This window comes from Pelmatolapia mariae, linkage group LG17 (genome assembly GCF_036321145.2).
Source record: "Pelmatolapia mariae isolate MD_Pm_ZW linkage group LG17, Pm_UMD_F_2, whole genome shotgun sequence".
Lineage (NCBI taxonomy): Eukaryota > Metazoa > Chordata > Actinopteri > Cichliformes > Cichlidae > Pelmatolapia > Pelmatolapia mariae.
Window position 1 is genome coordinate 39790784 of NC_086242.1, and position 18881 is coordinate 39809664.

An 18881-nucleotide genomic window follows, 5' to 3' on the forward strand; every position below is an offset into this window, starting at 1 on the left:
AATAAAGTATAAAGAATAAAGAGAAACAGGAACTCAATAGTGTGGAAGCCCTTTAGGGCATCCACACAATAAAGTTTAAAGAGAAACAGGAACTCAATAGTGTGGAAGCCCTTGAGGGCATCCACACAATGAGCAGAAGCTGCTGAGAATTGTGCTGATAAGAGGTGAAAAGGCTGAAAATTGTGCAGAAAAGAGGTGAATCAGCAGAATTTCTGCAGAAAAGAGGCAAAGAAGCAGAAAGTTGCGCTAAAAAGAGGTGAATCAGCAGAGTTTCTGCTGAAAAGAGTTTTTTTTTCTGAAAACAGCCAAAAAACCTGGAATTTGTGCTGAAAAGGGGTGAAAAAAATGAAAATTTTGCTAAAAAGTGGTGAGGAAGCTAAAGTTTACCAAATCAAAGTATTTGTGCCAAAACATAGTATTTCTTCCATATTGTGGTATTTGTGCAACAAAAGTTACTACATTACAACATGAATACGGATTAAAGATGAAAGAAACTGGCAACAAATTCCTCCACTACAAACCAGTCTGATACCGCTGTGCAGTGTTCACGTTTACTAAGGCACTACCCAAAAGGCGCCACAAGAGGGCACTCCAACACAAGAGATGACCTATGTACACTGATGCACTTAGTAACAGTCAGCCTCCTACTTTGCCACTACGTAATACAGCGGAAATACAGTAGCAGAAATACAATGTTTTTGCAGAAACACTGTAATTTCACTCAAATACTATGAAATAGCAGTAATACTATGATTTGGCAGAAATACTCTGTTTCAGTACAAATACTATGACAAAGGAGAAATACTATGACTTAGAAGTAATACTATAACAAAAGGGATTCCTCAAAATACTATGAAATTGCAGTAATTCTATGATTTGGCAGAAATACTGTACTCCGTACAAATACAATGCTTTGGTAAAAATACTATATTTTGATTTTAACTCTATGATTTGAAAAAGATGAAAGCATTGAAAAAGGTGAAAAGGCTGAAATGAGCAGAAAAGAGATGAATCAGCAGAATTTCTGCAGAAAAGAGGCAAAGAAGCAAAACGTTGCGCTCAAAAGAGGTGAATGAGCAGAATTTCTGCTGAAAAGAGGCAAAGAAGCAGAACGTTGCGCTGAAAAGAGGTGAATGAGCAGAATTTCTGCTGAAAAGAGGCAGAATTTGTGCTGAAAAGAGGCAGAAGGTTCTGTATGTAGAAAAAGAAACACGATGAACCATGTGTGAAATAAATAAAGAAATGAAATGAAAGAACAACCTGATTCTGCTCAAATTCACCAATCAGAGCTACTGCCTCTGTCTGTTTGCTCAATTTCCACTCAACCCCCACAAATTATACATCAAAACATAGGCATTCTTGCTGGCTTTCAGAAAATGTGACTATCATTGTTGTGGGATTTATAGAATTTTTGCAAATCTCCTCAGAGCAACACAAGGTCTTAAAATGCTCCATAGAAAGTCAATGGAGAGTTTGTTCAAAATCAGCCCTGGATTTCTCTAATGAGAGGCATTTTCAAATCGTCATATCTCCTTAACGAAACAAAGTTGAGACATGACGCTTGTGCCAATATATCTTCAGACATCCCTGATGCTCACAATTCAAGAATTTGTTCCTCACCTATTACCGTTTGGCCATGAATTACACTTGTTTGAGGGTAGGAAATTTTTCCCTCGCTCAGACCTCTTCAGATTTCAAACTCTGGAAATGAGGCACTTTTTTCTCTCGTCATATCTTTTTGATGGATTTCAACAGAGACCTGAAAATGTCCATGACTGTCCACCAAAGCCTGCTGTTTCTTACGGTGAAAGAATGATTTTGATGCTCCATATAGATTTAGAGTTACAAAACGTTGTTTGAGGGCAAGTCAAGGCAGTTTTGCTTTGCCTCTACTCAGTTACAGTGTATTACACGTCATATATCTTCAATAATTTATATCTTTTCTCTGGATTATGAAGACCTGCAGATTCCCCCATCTCTTCTGAACAAAACGGTGTCAGAATGAGCGTTCTAGCCCCTACAGTTAAGAAATTATGGCCATTTGTTCGAGGGGAATCCTGAATGTGAGAAATACACTGAAGAAAACCCATAGCTCTCTCTGTGTCTGTGTTTGTAAGTGCTGATTACAGCAGGTGCAGCCAATTTAGCTGACCTAGATATGCCAAGCCCAGACTCTCAACAGCCACTGTACACTTTGCTCTCTGTGTATGTGTGTGTGTATCAATATTTCTCCCATGTTAAAGTATTACTCCTCCATAATAGTATTTGTGCTAAATCAAAGTACTTTTACTACATCTTAGTACTTCTGCTCAATCATAGTATTTCTGCTGAATCATAGTATTTTTGCCAAATCATGGTATTTGTGATAAAGCATTGTATTTCCACAAAATAACAGTATTATGTACTGTTATATTATTACTGCTCATAGTATTTCTGCCAAATCATAATATAACTGCAAAATAAAGATTTTTCAGCCAAATCATAGTGTTTGTGCTAAATCCTAGTAATTCTGCTCAGTGATATAATTTCTGCTATGCTGTAGTGCTTTTTGCTATATTATAGAATTTCTTCTAAATCAAAGTATTTCATGTAAATCATAGAGCACTTTTTACAGTCATCTTACTGTTAAGCCATAAATTACGTTTGTTTGAGGGGTGGAAATCTGTCCTCCCTGGATTACATCAAGGCCAAAACATTGTATTTGTACAAAGTCATAATATTTCTTCTAAATCATGTTATTTCAATCAAATCTCAGGAGTTGTGCTAAAACACAGTATTATTACCAAATCATAGTATTTGTACCCAAACATATCTGTTCAACTTATTTAACTCTTCTCAACAGTCCAACACCTCTTCTTCACCCCGTTTCAGCAGAATTGAGTTTTTTCACCCCTTTTCTGCAAAATTTTCAGCCTTTTCACCTCTTATCAGCACAATTCTCAGCAGCTTCTGCTAATTTCAGCATAATTGTCAGTCTGTCCACCTCTTCTTTGTGAGAATGACTTTGGCTGAGTGAGATGAGTAGCTGCCTTGAGTCCAGAAAGTCCAGGTTCGAATCCAGCGCAGGGTGACATTTTCTTTTTTCACCACCATACAACTTTTTGCAACTTTTCATCGTTTTCAGCTTTTCAGCAGACAGCTTCAGCGTTAAGGCATCCACACAGCATTTTCGCAGGAAATGCAAATTTTCTAGTACTTTATTCTGGTTGCTTCCGTACGTTTTTTGCCACTTAACTACTCCCTCAGTTTTCATGCTATTTTCACCGTTCAAACTTTGAAAAATTCTGCTCTTTCTGCTAATTTAGGCTATGACTTTTGGTGCTCATAACTTCTATACTTTTTGAGATATTGAATTTTTTATGCAATATTTTTTGCCCATTTCTGCCATATTATCAGTGGCATCACTGATTTTCTTTGCCGAGATGACCTGTGTTTTAGCTCAGTGAGATGAGCAGCCGTTCTCAGACTGGGAGGCCGGGGTTCAAATCCCGCTTATGGCAACATTTCTGTCAGTTAACAATTAAGCTTTTTCAAGTCTTTTCAACACAAATTTCAGCTTTTTCACCCCTTTTTAGCAAAATTTTCAGTTTTTTCACCACTTTTCAGCACAAATCCCAGCTTTTTCAGCTATTTTAAGCAAAAACATCTTTTCAGCAGAATTCTGAAAAGTGTTCTTTTCAGCAGAAATTCTGCTGATTGAACTCTTCAGCAGAATTTTCAGAATTTTCACCTCAAATTCTGCTTATTCACCTCTTCTGCAAAATTTTCAGCCTTTTCACCTCTTATCAGCACAAATCTCAGCTTTTTTCAGAAAAAAACTCTTTTGAGCAGAAATTCTGCTGATTCATCTCTTTTCAGCGCAACTTTTGGCTTCTTTACCTCTTTTCAGCAGAAATTCTGCTGATTCACCTCTTTTCTGCAAAATTTTCAGCCTTTTCACCTCTTATCAGTTTTCAAACTCTGGAAATGAAGCCGTTTCTTCTCTCGTCATATCTCCGCGACGGAGGTACAAAGAGCTATGAAAATCGCAGTCAAAATACACCAAAGTCCGTTGATTCACCCAGTACAAAGATTGTGCTGCTAGCCCTCCTAGTTTTTGAGTTACACAACGTTTTGTAACTCCAAAAAACGGCGCTTTTCGCCGCTCACCGCGATCTATTTCTGATTGCTGATCTATTTGTTTTCCAGCCGCTCGCCCCCTTACCAGGTGGCGCAATCAGTAATGACACGGCTCTGCACCTCAAAGGTCCTGGGTTCAATCCCACCTTGCTTCAACATTTTTTTTTTCATTACAAATTTAAACACTATCACAGACCTGTCATTTATATTGATCATTTATTACAATTCTGCAAAGTTTTATCATTTTAGCAGCTTTTCTAATATGGACCGAAATACATACAAGTACACAGCCTAATGAAGCAGACAGAGGCAGTAGCTCTGATTGGTGAATTTGAGCAGAATCAGGTTGTTCTTTCATTTCATTTATTTATTTATTTCACACATGGTTCATCCTGTTTCTTTTTCTACATACAGAACCTTCTGCCTCTTTTCAGCAGAAATTCTGCTCATTCACCTCTTTTCAGCGCAACGTTCTGCTTCTTTGCCTCTTTTCAGCAGAAATTCTGCTCATTCATCTCTTTTCTGCTCATTTCAGCCTTTTCACCTTTTTCAATGCTTTCATCTTTTTCAAATATTTGTACGGAGTACAGTATTTCTGCCAAATCATAGAATTACTGCAATTTCATAGTATTTTGAGGAATCCCTTTTGTTATAGTATTACTTCTAAGTCATAGTATTTCTGCTTATTCATAGTATTTGTACTGAAACATAGTATTTCTGCCAAATCATAGTATTACTGCTATTTCATAGTATTTGAGTGAAATTACAGTGTTTCTGCAAAAACATTGTATTTCTGCTACTGTATTTCCGCTGTATTACTTAGTGGCTAAGTAGGAGGCTGACTGTTACTAAGTGCATCAGTGTACATAGGTCATCTCTTGTGTTGGAGTGCCCTCTTGTGGCGCCTTTTGGGTAGTGCCTTACTAAATGTGAAAATGTGAACACTGCAAAGAAGTGGTATCAGACTGGTTTGTAGTGGAGGAATTTGTTGCCAGTTTCTTTCATCTTTAATGTAATGTAGTAGTACCACAATATGGCAGAAACACTATGTTTTGGCACAAATACTTTGATTTGGTACACTTTAGCTTCTTCACCCCTTTTCAGCAAAATTTTAATTTTTTTCACCCCTTTTCAGCACAAATTCCAGCTTTTTTGGCTGTTTTCAGAAAAAAACCTCTTTTCAGCAGAAACTCTGTTGATTCATCTCTTTTCAGTGCAAGTTTCTGCTTCTTTGCCTCTTTTATGCAGAAATTGTGCTGATTTACCTCTTTTCTGCAAAATTTTCAGCCTTTTCACCTCTTATCAGCACAATTCTCAGCAGTTTCTGCTCATTCCACCATAATTGTCAGTCTCTCCATCTCTTTCCTTGTGAGAGTGAGTTTGGCACAGTGAGATGAGCCTCTGCCTTGAGCCCAGGAGGGCCAGGTTCGAATCTTCCTCAGGGAGACATTTTTTTTCCACCACCACTTTTTGCAACTTTTCATCTTTTTCAGCTTTTCAGCAGACAGCTTCAGCGTTAAGGCATCCACACAGCATTTTCGCAGGAAATGCAAATTTTTCTAGTTCTTCTAGTTGCTCCGTTCTTTGCCGTGTAACTACTCCCTCAGTTTTCAGCCGATTTTCACCGTTCAAACTTTAAAAAATTCTGCTCTTTCTGCTAATGTGTGCTATGACTTTTGGTGCTCATAACTTCTATACTTTTTGAGATATTGAATTTTTTATGCAATAATTTTTGCCCATTGAAATGAATGGAACACATTATCAATGTGGTCACTTATTTCTCCTCGCCGGGCTGAGCTGTGTTTTAGCTCAGTGAGATGAGCAGCCGTTCTCAGACTGGGAGGGCCGGGTTCAAATCCCGCTTGTGCCAACATTTTTTTCAGTTAATAGTTAAACTTTTTTAACTCAATTTCAGCTTTTTCACCCCTTTTCAGCAAAATTTTCAGTTTTTTCACCACTTTTCAGCGCAAATCCCAGCTTTTTCAACTATTTTCAGCAAAAACATCTTTTCAGCAGAATTCTGAAAAGAGTTCTGCACAACTCTTTTCAGCGGAAATTCTGCTGATTGAACTCTTTTCAGCAGAATTTGCACCTCTTTTCACCTCAAATTCTGCTTATTCACCTCTTCTGCAAAATTTTCAGCCTATTCACCTCTTATCAGCTCAAATCTCAGCTGTTTTCAGAAAATACACTTTTGAGCAGAAATTGCTCATTGCTGATTCATCTCTTTTCAGCGCAACTTTCTGCTTCTTTACCTCTTTTCAGCAGAAATTCTGCTGATTCACCTCTTTTCTGCAAAATTTTCAGCCTTTTCTCCTCTTATCAGCACAATTCTCAGCAGCTTCTCCTCACTTCAGCAGAATTGTCCGTCTCTCCACCTCTTCTTTTTGAGAATGAGTTTGGGACAGTGAGATGAGTAGCTGCCTTTAGACTAGGAGGGCCAGGTTCAAATCCTGCTCAGGGCGACATTTTTTCTTCACCACCACACAACTTTTTGCAACTTTTCATCTTTTTCAGCTTTTCAGCAGACAGCTTCAGCGTTAAGGCATCCACACTGCATTTTCGCAGGAAATGCAAATTTTTCTAGTTCTTTATTATACTTTATTCTGGTTGCTTCCGTACGTTTTTTGCCGCTTAACTACTCCCTCAGTTTTCATGCTATTTTCACCGTTCAAACTTTGAAAAATTCTGCTCTTTCTGCTAATTTAGGCTATGACTTTTGGTGCTCATAACTTCTATACTTTTTGAGATATTGAATTTTTTATGCAATATTTTTTGCCCATTTCTGCCATATTATCAGTGGCGTCACTGATTTTCTTTGCCGAGATGACCTGTGTTTTAGCTCAGTGAGATGAGCAGCCGTTCTCAGACTGGGAGGCCGGGGTTCAAATCCCGCTTATGGCAACATTTCTGTCAGTTAACAATTAAGCTTTTTCAAGTCTTTTCAACACAAATTTCAGCTTTTTCACCCCTTTTCAGCAAAATTTTCAGTTTTTTCACCACTTTTCAGCACAAATCCCAGCTTTTTCAGCTATTTTAAGCAAAAACATCTTTTCAGCAGAAATTCTGCTGATTGAACTCTTCAGCAGAATTTTCAGAATTTTCACCTCAAATTCTGCTTATTCACCTCTTCTGCAAAATTTTCAGCCTTTTCACCTCTTATCAGCACAAATCTCAGCTTTTTTCAGAAAAAAACTCTTTTGAGCAGAAATTCTGCTGATTCATCTCTTTTCAGCGCAACTTTTGGCTTCTTTACCTCTTTTCAGCAGAAATTCTGCTGATTCACCTCTTTTCTGCAAAATTTTCAGCCTGTTCACCTCTTATCAGCAGAATTCCCAGCAGCTTCTGCTCATTTCAGCAAAATTGTCAGTCTCTCCACCTTTTCTTTGTCAAAATGATTTTGGCGCAGTGAGATGAGTGGCTGCCCTCAGACCAGGAGGGCCAGGTTCGAATCCTGCTCAGGGTGACATTTTTTTTCACCACCATACAACTTTTTCCAAGTTTTCATCTTTTTCGGCTTTTCAGCAGACAGCTTCAGCGTTAAGGCATCCACACAGCATTTTCGCAGGAAATGCAAATTTTTCTAGTCTTTATTATTATTCTTGGGCCTTCCGTACGTTTTTTGCCGTTTAACTACTTCCTCAGTTTTCAGCCGATTTTCTCAGTTCAAACTCTAAACTGTTCTGCTATTTCTGCTAATGTGTGCTATGACTTTTGGTGTTTATTACTATTATACTTTTTAAAATATTACACTTTTTTCCTTTAATTTGTCCCATTGAAATGAATGGAAAACTTCCACAATTCTGCTAAAACTTGCTTGTTTTTGAAACTTAACTGCTTCCTCATACTTTCACCTAGAAACTCCATTCAAACTTTGAAATGTTCTCAGATTATTGGGCTATTCCTGTATGATTCAGCTTTTTCAGATCTTCTACCGTTTTAATTTTATACCTCTTTAAGTTTTCAGTTGCAAAATTTTAATTTTTCAGAAAATACATGCGTTGTTATGGTTGCTATGCAATTAACTTACAGTGTACACTCATCCATTCTGAATTTTCTCTTCATGTCTGAACAACTTCTTGCAACTCGCTCAATTTCCACTCAACCCCCACAAATTATACATCAAAACGTAGGTATTTTTGCTGGCTTTCAGAAAATGTCACTATCATTCTTGTGGGATTTACACATATTTTGCAAATCTCCTCAGAGCAACACAAAGTCTCAAAACTCTCTATCGAAAGTCAAAGGAGAGTTTGTTCAAAATCAGGGCTGGATTTCTCTAATGAGAGGCATTTTCAAATCGTCATATCTCCTTAATGAAACAAAGTTGAGACATGACGCTTGTGCCAATATATCTTCAGACACCCCTGATGCTCACAATTCAAGAATTTTTTTCTCACCTATTACCGTTTGGCCATGAATTACATTTGTTTGAGGGTAGGAAATTTGTGCCTTGCTCAGATCTCTTCAGATTTCAAACTCTGGAAATGCGGCACTTTTTTCTCTCGTCATATCTTTTTGATGGATTTCCACAGAGACCTGAAAATTTCCATGACTGTTCACCAAAGCCTGCTGTTTCTTACGGTGAAAGAATGATTTTGATGCTCCATACAGATTTAGAGTTACAAAATGTTGTTTTAGGGCAAGTCAATGCAGTTTTGCTTTACCTCTACTCAGTTACAGTGTATTACAAGTCATATATCTTCAAAAATCTATATTCTATCTCTGAATTAAGAAGACCTGCAGATTCCCCCATCTCTTCTGAACAGAACGATGTCAGAATGAGCGTTGTAGCCCCTACGGTTAGGAAATTATGGCCATTTGTTCGAGGGGAATCCTGAATGTGAGAAATACACTGAAGAAAACTTATACCTCTCTCTGTGTCTGTGTGTGTAAGGGCTGATTACAGCAGGTGCAGCCAATTTAGCTGACCTAGATATACCAAGCCGAGACTCTCAACAGCCACTGCTCCCTTTAGGCTCTGTGTATGTGTATGTTTGTGTGTCTGTATCAATATTTCTCCCATGTTAAAGTATTACTCCTCCATAATAGTATTTCTGTTGAATCAAAGTGGAGAAGTTTTTACAGTCATCTTACTGTTGAGCCATAAATTACGTTTGTTTGGGGGTGGAAATCTGTCCTCCTCTCACTTTACAAACTCTGAAAATGAAGCCGTTTCTTCTCTCGTCATATCTCCGCGACGGAGGTACAAAGAGCAATGAAAATAGCAGTCAAAGTACACCAAAGTCCGCTGATTCACCCAGTTGAAGAATGATGCTTCTATTCCACCTAGTGTTTGAGTTACACGACGTTTTGTAACTCCAAAAAACGGCGTCTTTTGCCTCTCACTGCGATCTAAATCTGACAGGTCATCTGCCTGTTTTCCAAGCTGCTGCCATGTTCTTTCCCAGTGGCGCAGTTGGTAATGACGCCGGTCAGCAGCCCAAACATCGCGGGTTCAATTCCACCTTGGTCAGCATGTTTTTTTTCCCCTACAAATTAATACACCATCATGGACCACTAATTCACATTGATCATTTATTACAATTCTGCAAAGTTTATGATTTTAGCAGCTTTTCTAATGCAAATCTGTCCTTCTCTCAGTCTTCAAACTCTGAAAATGAAGCCGTTTCTTCTCTCGTCATATCTCCGCGACGGAGGTCGCGGAGATATGACGAGATATGACGACCACCTTGGTCGACATTTCTTTTTCACTACAAATTTATACACTATCACAGACCTGTAATTTATAGTGCTAATTTTTTTCACTACAAACGAGTAGTACAAAAACATACTATGTCTGCAACATCACAGTATATCTGTTATGTTATAGTATTTCTACTAAATCACAGTATTTCTGCCAATTCAAGGAGGCTGACTGTTACTAAGTGCATCAGTGTACATAGGTCATCTCTTGTGTTGGAGTGCCCTCTTGTGGCGCCTTTTGGGTAGTGCCTTAGTAAACGTGAACACTGCAAAGAAGTGGTATCAGACTGGTTTGTAGTGGAGGAATTTGTTGCCAGTTTCTTTCATCTTTAATCCGTATTCATGTTGTAATGTAGTAACTTTTGTGGCACAAATACCACAATATGGCAGAAATACTATGTTTTGGCACAAATACTTTCATTTGGTATACTTTAGCTTCTTTACCCCTTTTCAGCAAAATTTTCATTTTTTCACCCCTTTTCAACACAAATTCCAGCTTTTTTGGCTGTTTTCAGAAAAAAAACCTCTTTTCAGCAGAAACTCTGCTGATTCACCTCTTTTCTGCAAAATTTTCAGCCTTTTCACCTCTTATCAGCACAATTCTCAGCAGCTTCTGCTAATTTCAGCAAAATTGTCAGTCCCACCATCTATTCTTTATCAGAGTGAGTTTGGCTCAGTGAGATGGATGGCTCCCTTGAGACCAGGAGGGCCAGGTTCGAATCCTGCTCAGGGCAATGTTTATTTTTCACAACCATACAACTTTTTGCAAGTTTTGATCTTTTTCAGCTTTTCAGCAGACAGCTTCAGCGTTAAGGCATCCACACAGCATTTTCGCAGGAAATGCAAATTTTCTAGTTATTCTTCAGTTTCCGCCTGAAATTTTGCAGCGAATCTCGCCTCGCAGTTTTGAGACAAGCTTCATATATGTTACCTCATTTTGTGCGGCTGGATCAGGAATGGTGTGCTATGACTTTTGGTGTTTATGACTATTATAGTTTTTTAAATATTAATATTTTAGTGAAATTTTTCCCGCGCTTCTCTGCCAAACAGTTTTGACAATAGGGTTACATATGTTAGATCATTTTGTGCGGCTGGAGCTGGACTAGTATGGTATACACTTTTGGTGTTTATGACTTTTATAGTTTTTTAAATATTAATATTTTAGTGCAAATTTAGAAAGATTCTTCTTTTGGCGCCATAGAAACAGACTTCATTTGTGGTGTGTTGGCTCCATCTTTTGGTCCCACTGAAACAAATTTCAAACTTCATTTGTGGTGTGTTGGCTCTCTCTAGTGGTATGCCGGGAGTAGTACGGCCTGTCTACCCTTATTTGGATTACCGTAATGATGACAATATCAACGGTGCGCACAGCGTCGCTGCTTTCAGGAGCCATTGGAATTTTTAAGGTTGTGCAAATCATTCAAAAGTTACGGTAATGCTTGGTGGAAAACTCAATATCCCACAATTCATAGCACGCCTCTGCCGAGTCAAACAATGGCAGCCATCACTTAGTTTTTATTTTCCTCTTAATACTGTTTCTAGGTCACAAAATAAACTTTTAAGATATTTTCAGGCGAGAATGTAGTTGTGTAAACTTCAAATATCTGCTCGTTTTGTCAAAACATCCCATATTAGCAACAGTGTTCTGACGATGTCGTTTCTGCCTGAGGCTAGCTGGCTAGCTAGCTAGCGCGGCTTTGCTAACAAGCTACAGCCGGCCTGGATGACAGTGAGGGCGGCTTACTATCGTTTCACCCCCGGTCCTTCGCAATATCTCGTGGTCACAGCTGGACTTATTTTTCGTTTATATGGACCGATGATTTATTTATTTATTCATTTTAGTAACGGTATAAACAGTGAAAGGTGGTGGATTGGCCAGATGTAAACTTCAAATATCTGCTCGTGTTACCAAGACATCCCATATTAGCTCTGATGTTTTCGGTGCCTGCAAAGAGCTAGACAGCTAGCTAGCTAACCGGAGTTGGCTGTCTTTTTGACTCAGGGTCATAGCTGGACTTATTTTTCGTTTTTATGAGCCGATGAGGGTTTTTTTTTAGTAACGGTACAAACAGTGAAAGGCGGTGGATTGTCCAGATGCTGGTCGATGTGGAAAAAATAACTGAGTTGTTTGGTAGTCGCTGACGTGGAGCTACAACCGAGGGCAGCTATCCACCGGTGTGTGTCAGAAAGAACATGCGGGGAACGAGACATACGAGGCGGCGAGGCGACCGCCGATCAACCGGTGGTAGATCGTGGATCAGGGAAACCGAAGGCAGGAGAAGCAGGCGGCTGCCGGTCGGAGCGTGAGGTGAACTGAATTTCAGGTAAGAAGTTATGAACTGCACTCTATTTGGGTCAGATATAAACCGAGTTTAGGTGTAGTTTATTTTCGTTGTGCTGACTTTTTACAATCAGTTATAATAACTCGTACTGCGTGCTAGCTAGCACGACGGAGTTTCTATACAGCTGTGTGCGCGCTAAGTTACTGATGTTGAACTTTATGACAGCCTCCCCTGTCATTCTCTCGCCTGTTCAAACTTCAGTCATGAAACTGATCAATGATCGGCTTTTCTCTCTTGTTTGTTTATCGCGCTAAACAACAGCAGCACGTTTAAGCTTGATCAGCTGTTGTTAGAATTCATTTGATTTTAATTTCTAGTATCAGCTGATGTTTGCTGGAGCCACAGCTGTAGAAGCGGCTGGTGGAAACCAGGAGATGACCTTACTGAATCATCAGAGCTGAACTGGTGATGGAGAAACAGGTTTACCTTTTTTTTAGGTGACATGAATGAGTTGAAGGGAAGTTATGAACTGTTTCTGAGAGAAATAAACACAAAGCTCCTTTTTTATTTAGCTGACAGCTGGTAACTGTGCAGGGGCGGATCTAGCAAAGCTTTTGCCAGGGGGCCAGGTAGGGCATCTTACAACCAAAGTTTGTATAATAATACACAAGATTGGCTGTAGACCATTGTTAATCATTCAGAACACTGTGTAAAAAACAAAAAAAAAACAAAAAGTGAATGCAAAAGTGCATAAATATTTATTTTACGTGTTTGATGTGTGTGGCGGTGCGTGGTCTGCAGTGTCGCTGCAGGGGAGGTGGACCCACCTGAGCGGCATCTGCAATCACGCCTCTCGGGCGTAGTCTGTGCTCTCTCGGCTTTTTTTGGGTGTGTGTCTGGCTGTGAGTTAAAAAGCTACAGCCGGCTGTGTGGGTAAACCAACCATGTGTGAAAAGTGGTCCATAACGTAATGCTTCAAAGCGTGTTCATGCAAACATTGTCGGGTCTGCCGTGGTACAATGGGACTTCTGCTCATGAACCTTCTGCTCCTTCTGCTCATGAACCTGTGTGCACAGGTCTGCAAATCGGCGCTGTAAGAAGTAAATTCATCTTTACACAAAATTATAAACTGTCATGTGTGAAGCGTGAGCGGTGTTTGTTTTTACCATAGTTAATGGTGGAGAATGGCTGCTCTTCTGAGTTTTGCACTAAGCAGCCGTATGAATGGCAAACTACACTGATTAGCAGCAGCATAGGCACACTTAAAATGTCTTCTGAAATTTTCGCTTTCTAGTTTTATTTATTGTATCTCAAATTATAGCATCATAATGATTACAGGACATCAGATTACTTGTTCTTATCACTTAATAATGCAGAGTTCATCATATAGAAATAAAAAAACTGAAGTTGTGCGCTATTTGAACACCTTGCCAGCCTGCAGCACTAAAGGACTCCGTGAGAGGCGTCTGTCTCGCCCTAGCAGCACCTGTCCTTCTCCTCCTCTTCAGTTCGCCTCAACATACGCTCGTCATATTCTGTGATATGATTTACTCTGAGGTGTTTGACAAGGTTAGTGATGTTGCCACAACCATACATGCCAACCCTCCCGATTTTTCCGGGAGAATACCGAATTTCAGTGCCCCTCCCGAAAATCTCCTGGAGCCACCATTCTCCCGAATTTCTCCCGATTTTCCACCCGGACAACAAAATTGAAAAACCATATCGCAGAATTCATAGCGCGGCCCAGCCAATTCCAGTTTCCAACAATGGCGGCAGCGACTTAGTTTTAATATTACTCTTATTTCTCTTTCTGGGTCGCAAAAAAACTTTTAACATATTTTCAGGTGAGAATGTAGCTGTGTAAACTTCAAATATCTGAGCCGACCGACACATCGTTTTCAAACCCCCGCGATCTTTCGCTACTCGGGTTAAACATGATATATAAGTCACTTTGATAACTTAAAAACGTTATTGTTTGGCTTTTTCAGTGTTTTATTTGTTCGTGAGTAAATCGGTATGGCTGAGATTAAAGTTATTAGATTAGATTAAATTAAATTAAACTTTATTAATCCCTCGGGAGGGTTCCTCCGGGGTTTTCACACAGCTGAATAAACGTCAAACAGAAAATGATTAAACAGAAGAGTTTACGTCAGTGCCCGGTTATATTTTAGATAGCAAGGAGCAGACAGCAGAGTTTCACTCCACCGAGGGAGCTCGTGACGTACTACCCAGCTTTCTTTAGACCGCGAAGGCCGGTGTTCTGAAGCAGCCTCTGAATTTGGACACCCCCGCTGTTTCCGGGCCGGCCAATAATAACGGTGACATTTAACGTATTTATCCGATAAATAAACCCTGTAAAATGTATTTACCCCCCCCCCCCCACCAGCCCTTTTGAATGTCTCCCTAGTATGGCCACAACACCTCACTCTTGGAGCACTTTTTTGCCACATGTATCGCAAACCACGTCTCAGCTGTTTGTGGAGGTAAAATAAGTCTGCACATGACTCCGATTACGCTCAGCCATTGTTGTGAGTGCGCACGCCAAGGGGCTGCGAGACATTTATTTATACAGCCGTATTTCACACATGACTATGAAAGGCGGAAGAAGAAGTAGTTCCTTTGAATGTAGACAATCCGAATGTTATAGTTTCTTTCCACTGTGTTCCTGTTAATGATAAACTACAAATTTACTCTAAATTACTAAAATATCGATATTTTAATGTGAGAATCGATTCTAGAACATAAATGATTGGTATCGGAGGAATCAATATTTCAGGATCGATCCGCACATCACTAACAGCCACTATACCTGCTGGCCTCATATCAAATGTGTACGTAGACTGAGTCTATGTTTGATGTTTGTTTTATATCTAATCCTCGCTCTCAAACATTTAAACAGCAGCGAGTCTGCAGCTGAGGGAACACAAGCTTAAACAAATTAAAATTGTCGGAACAGGTTTGATCGTTTCTTGCGTGTATTAATTTGGTGATTTATTAAATGTACAAATGTTATTTTAATCTGCTGCTGAGTCTCTTACGCTGATGAAAATGCAGATAACACAGATTCGTTCCACTTTGATCTGCGACAAACTGACGCGTTCATCTCTGTTACAGTGTTGCGTTAGACTGCTATATTTTTGTGTTCCTTATATTGTAAATTTTCACGTCTCTGGAATAGTTGGCAGTAATAAGGATGATTTCCTGTAAAATAATATTGATATGAGCCATGGATTAGATTTATAGATGACCGTTAGATTAGTTTGATGCTGGCGACACTTTCATGTGACCCAGCTGGGAAACTCTTGGTTTACTCAGAGAGCTGAAGATATCGTGGATATGCTGACCTCGATCCGTGGTGTACAGGGCCGTTTACCCTCAGGATTAATATTCACAATAAAAATATTAGCCAAACATCATGAAGTCTGTATGTGTTTCATAGTGTGAAACAATCTTTGTACAGTTAAACCTAACAGTTTACATGACGGAAACACCAACATTATTTCTTTTAATAAAGTTTATGCGTTTACACACAGGTCACGCTGATAATTGAACAAAAACCCAAAGATGTTAATCGGATTTTTTTGCTTTCTCTCCTCCTTAAACATGTTTTTAATGTTAGTCATAATTCAGAATTGGCGACTGAAACACGTATGACACAAACGAACATCAGGAAATAAAACCCCGATAAATATAACCTCAGTAAATTAAGTTAGTGTACTGCGGGGGTTATTACAGCTGTGTACCGGGACCTGCGCTTTGTCGGCGGTAATAACAGCTCGATTGCTTGGGAGGCGAGCGGGTCTATCCCACGCTTTGCCGTGAGGCTGGGCTGGGCAGTCATCTCCGAAATCATAGAAATACTTTTGCAAAGAGGCTCTATCTTGACAAACCGACCAGATATCTGAAGATTAAACCACTACATTCTCGGCTAAAAAATATTAAAACGGTATTTGGTGACACACAAACAGGGTTTTTCAGAGTACAGTTCTGTTGGTTTCCACATGCCGGTTGTTGGTGTGCAGAAACTCCTTCTAAAAACCATGGCCACCAGGCCAAAGCAATGGTTTTGACTCGATCAGCGTTAACCTCGCCCCCTGGGTTTGATGGGTGAGGTTGACAGATAAAATTATTTCATGGAGAGACCTGAAGGAGTCAACTGTGCCAAAATGAATTAATTAAATACACCATTAAATAATTAATTAAATGTGTCAGTAATTAATTAAAATGTGAAATAAATAAATAAATAATTAAATGTGTCAATAATTAATTAATTAAATGTGTCAAAAATATTTATTTAATCAATTATTTCCCAATTTTCTTTATTATTTCCAATTTTAATTAATTATTGACACATTTAATTAATTATTTAATGGTGTGTTTAATTAATTCATTATGTCAGTTCTGGCAGAGGCAGGGATTAAATGGTAGGAAATGAAGATTAAAGAATGCTGCTCAGAATTCAGGGAGGAGTTGGGACAGGCTAGACTCGTAGTGAAGACCACCTAAACCGAGACCAAGACAAGACCAAGACCAGAGGGTATCGAGACCAAGACAAGACCAAGTCGAGACGAGACCAAGACCGAGACAAAAAAGTCTTTAAACTGCAGCCAGATGCTGCTTCGTTTAAGGGTCTCAGGCATATTTATGTGTTTTTGCGATGCACTCCCACAGCCCTCCTCACCGCTGTCTACTGTCTCACTCACTTACTGAGAGGACAGATGCACGCTCTAGTGATGGGTCGGTCGCGAACGAAATGGCTCTTAGAGCCGGATCTTTGAAGTGAACGATGCGAGCCGACTCCTTATTGGGAGCCGTGGGTTGTTTTTTTCCTTCTCTTGCCCTCTCTTTCACTTTTTTTCGCTTCACGCTGCAAGTCACCCTTGTGTTTGCGCTGAGCAGAGACGGCAAACAGAGCCTTGCGTTTGCGCCCCTCCCCCCTTTGCTCAGCGCTGAGCTGAGGGGGCGGGGCGGTAGTTACACTCGCAACAGCAGTAGCACACAACAAGAGCAGGAGGGAGAGGGAAAGAAAGAGAGCCGGGAGCAACAACAAGAGACAACACCGTCACATTGGAAAGGTACAGTAAAGAAAATGAGTGACACCAAGAAAAGAAGCAAAGTCTGGAACCATTTCAATCTTATTGACAAAACAAAGGCAGAGTGTAGAGTCTGCAAGAAAAGGATATCATATAGAGCCGGCTCCACAGACAACATGCACAGGCACCTAAGAACTGTCCACCCATCAGTGCAATGAGAAGATAAAACACAGTCAGTTGAGTGTGATATTAATATTTCTAAATGCCAACTTTCCCCTTAATTAAAGATCTGGGCGTTCTTTTTTTTTCTTTTCTTTTTTTCCCCATATTTTAATTTATATTTTGTGTTGTGGTTTGCAGTGTTTTGTGTTGCTTGACTTTAAATTTGTTTAAAAGGAAAACGCTGAAAATTTAAATAGTTAAAAGTTGAAATGCACTGCAAAAACCCACCTCCTTAATACTAGAAAAATACACTTATTTTTGGTGAAGATTTGCTTAAAACAAGTGAAATTATCTGCCCATGGGGTAAGTGTTTTTTTCTTAATAAGATTTCTTGAAATAAGAACAATATCTAGATTTAAATAAAGCTAAAAATAAGTCTTTTACACTGATTCCAGGCAACAAATCAGAACATTGAAACTTAAAATAAGCTTTAACCACTTATTGTAGGCCACAAATAAAGATAATAAAGCTAAAAATAAGTCTTTTACACTTATTCCAGGCAACCAATCATGGCTTGAAACCTAAAAATAAGCTTTAACCACTTGTTCAAAGTAAAATGTTGAAGAAATTAAATCTGAAAATAGGCATAAAACACTTATTCTAACTAACAAATCAAGGCAAATAATCTAAAAACTGGTACATTAAATCATTTTAAAGATATTTCTTATTTTTAAATTTAGCTAAACACTACTTTAAGATTATATTGCTGATTAAGGACAAAACAAAACTGAAACAGAGCAAAAGTGTCCATCTTTATTTGTCCACTTTAACAATAACCTGCAGATAATAAAGATACAATTGAACAGTACAGGTCCAACATTATGAGTTTGTTTAAGTGGTTTCAACATTTCAACAGCCTTAGCGGTTTCGCCATTGCCCCATTAAAATTGACGAGTGACACAGGAAGACCACAAAGATTCAAATTTCTTCCGAATGACACCAAATACCACAAAACTTGTCTGGGTGAGTAAATGAACAATTTCCATTTTAGAAATAAGACCCAGATTGAAAAAACAAAAAACAAAACAGAAGTGCCCTCTCATAATCTTATCTGAAATTTACACACTACTTTCCAATAAATGCATGCCATTCTGCCAGGGTTTTTCTGTAAGATGATGTAGTGTCACGCTCATGAATGGCATCCTGGAGAACTTCTGTCTGAATGACAGACAGCAGGGTTGCCACTCATTTGGGGTAAGTCAGATGGAGTGCATAAAAGTATGCCATCACATTTATCATAGCCTCACCAAGTTTTTCTTTGTCAAATGTTGTAACTGGTAAATTACCAACAGCAATGACACACTTGCAGCCATCGAACATCACTACTGGACATGACAAGCTTCGTTTCTGGAGGACAGCATCTGGATCTTCTGTAGGCTGCAAGACACAAAAGACATGACAGTTAACATCTTATGTTAATTGTATGTTTTTTTGCTGGGATTTGGTCATAACGTCGGAGACGTCATTATCTTGTTCTTTGTTGGTTACACACATTTTATAGTAGTTTTGACTTATGGTT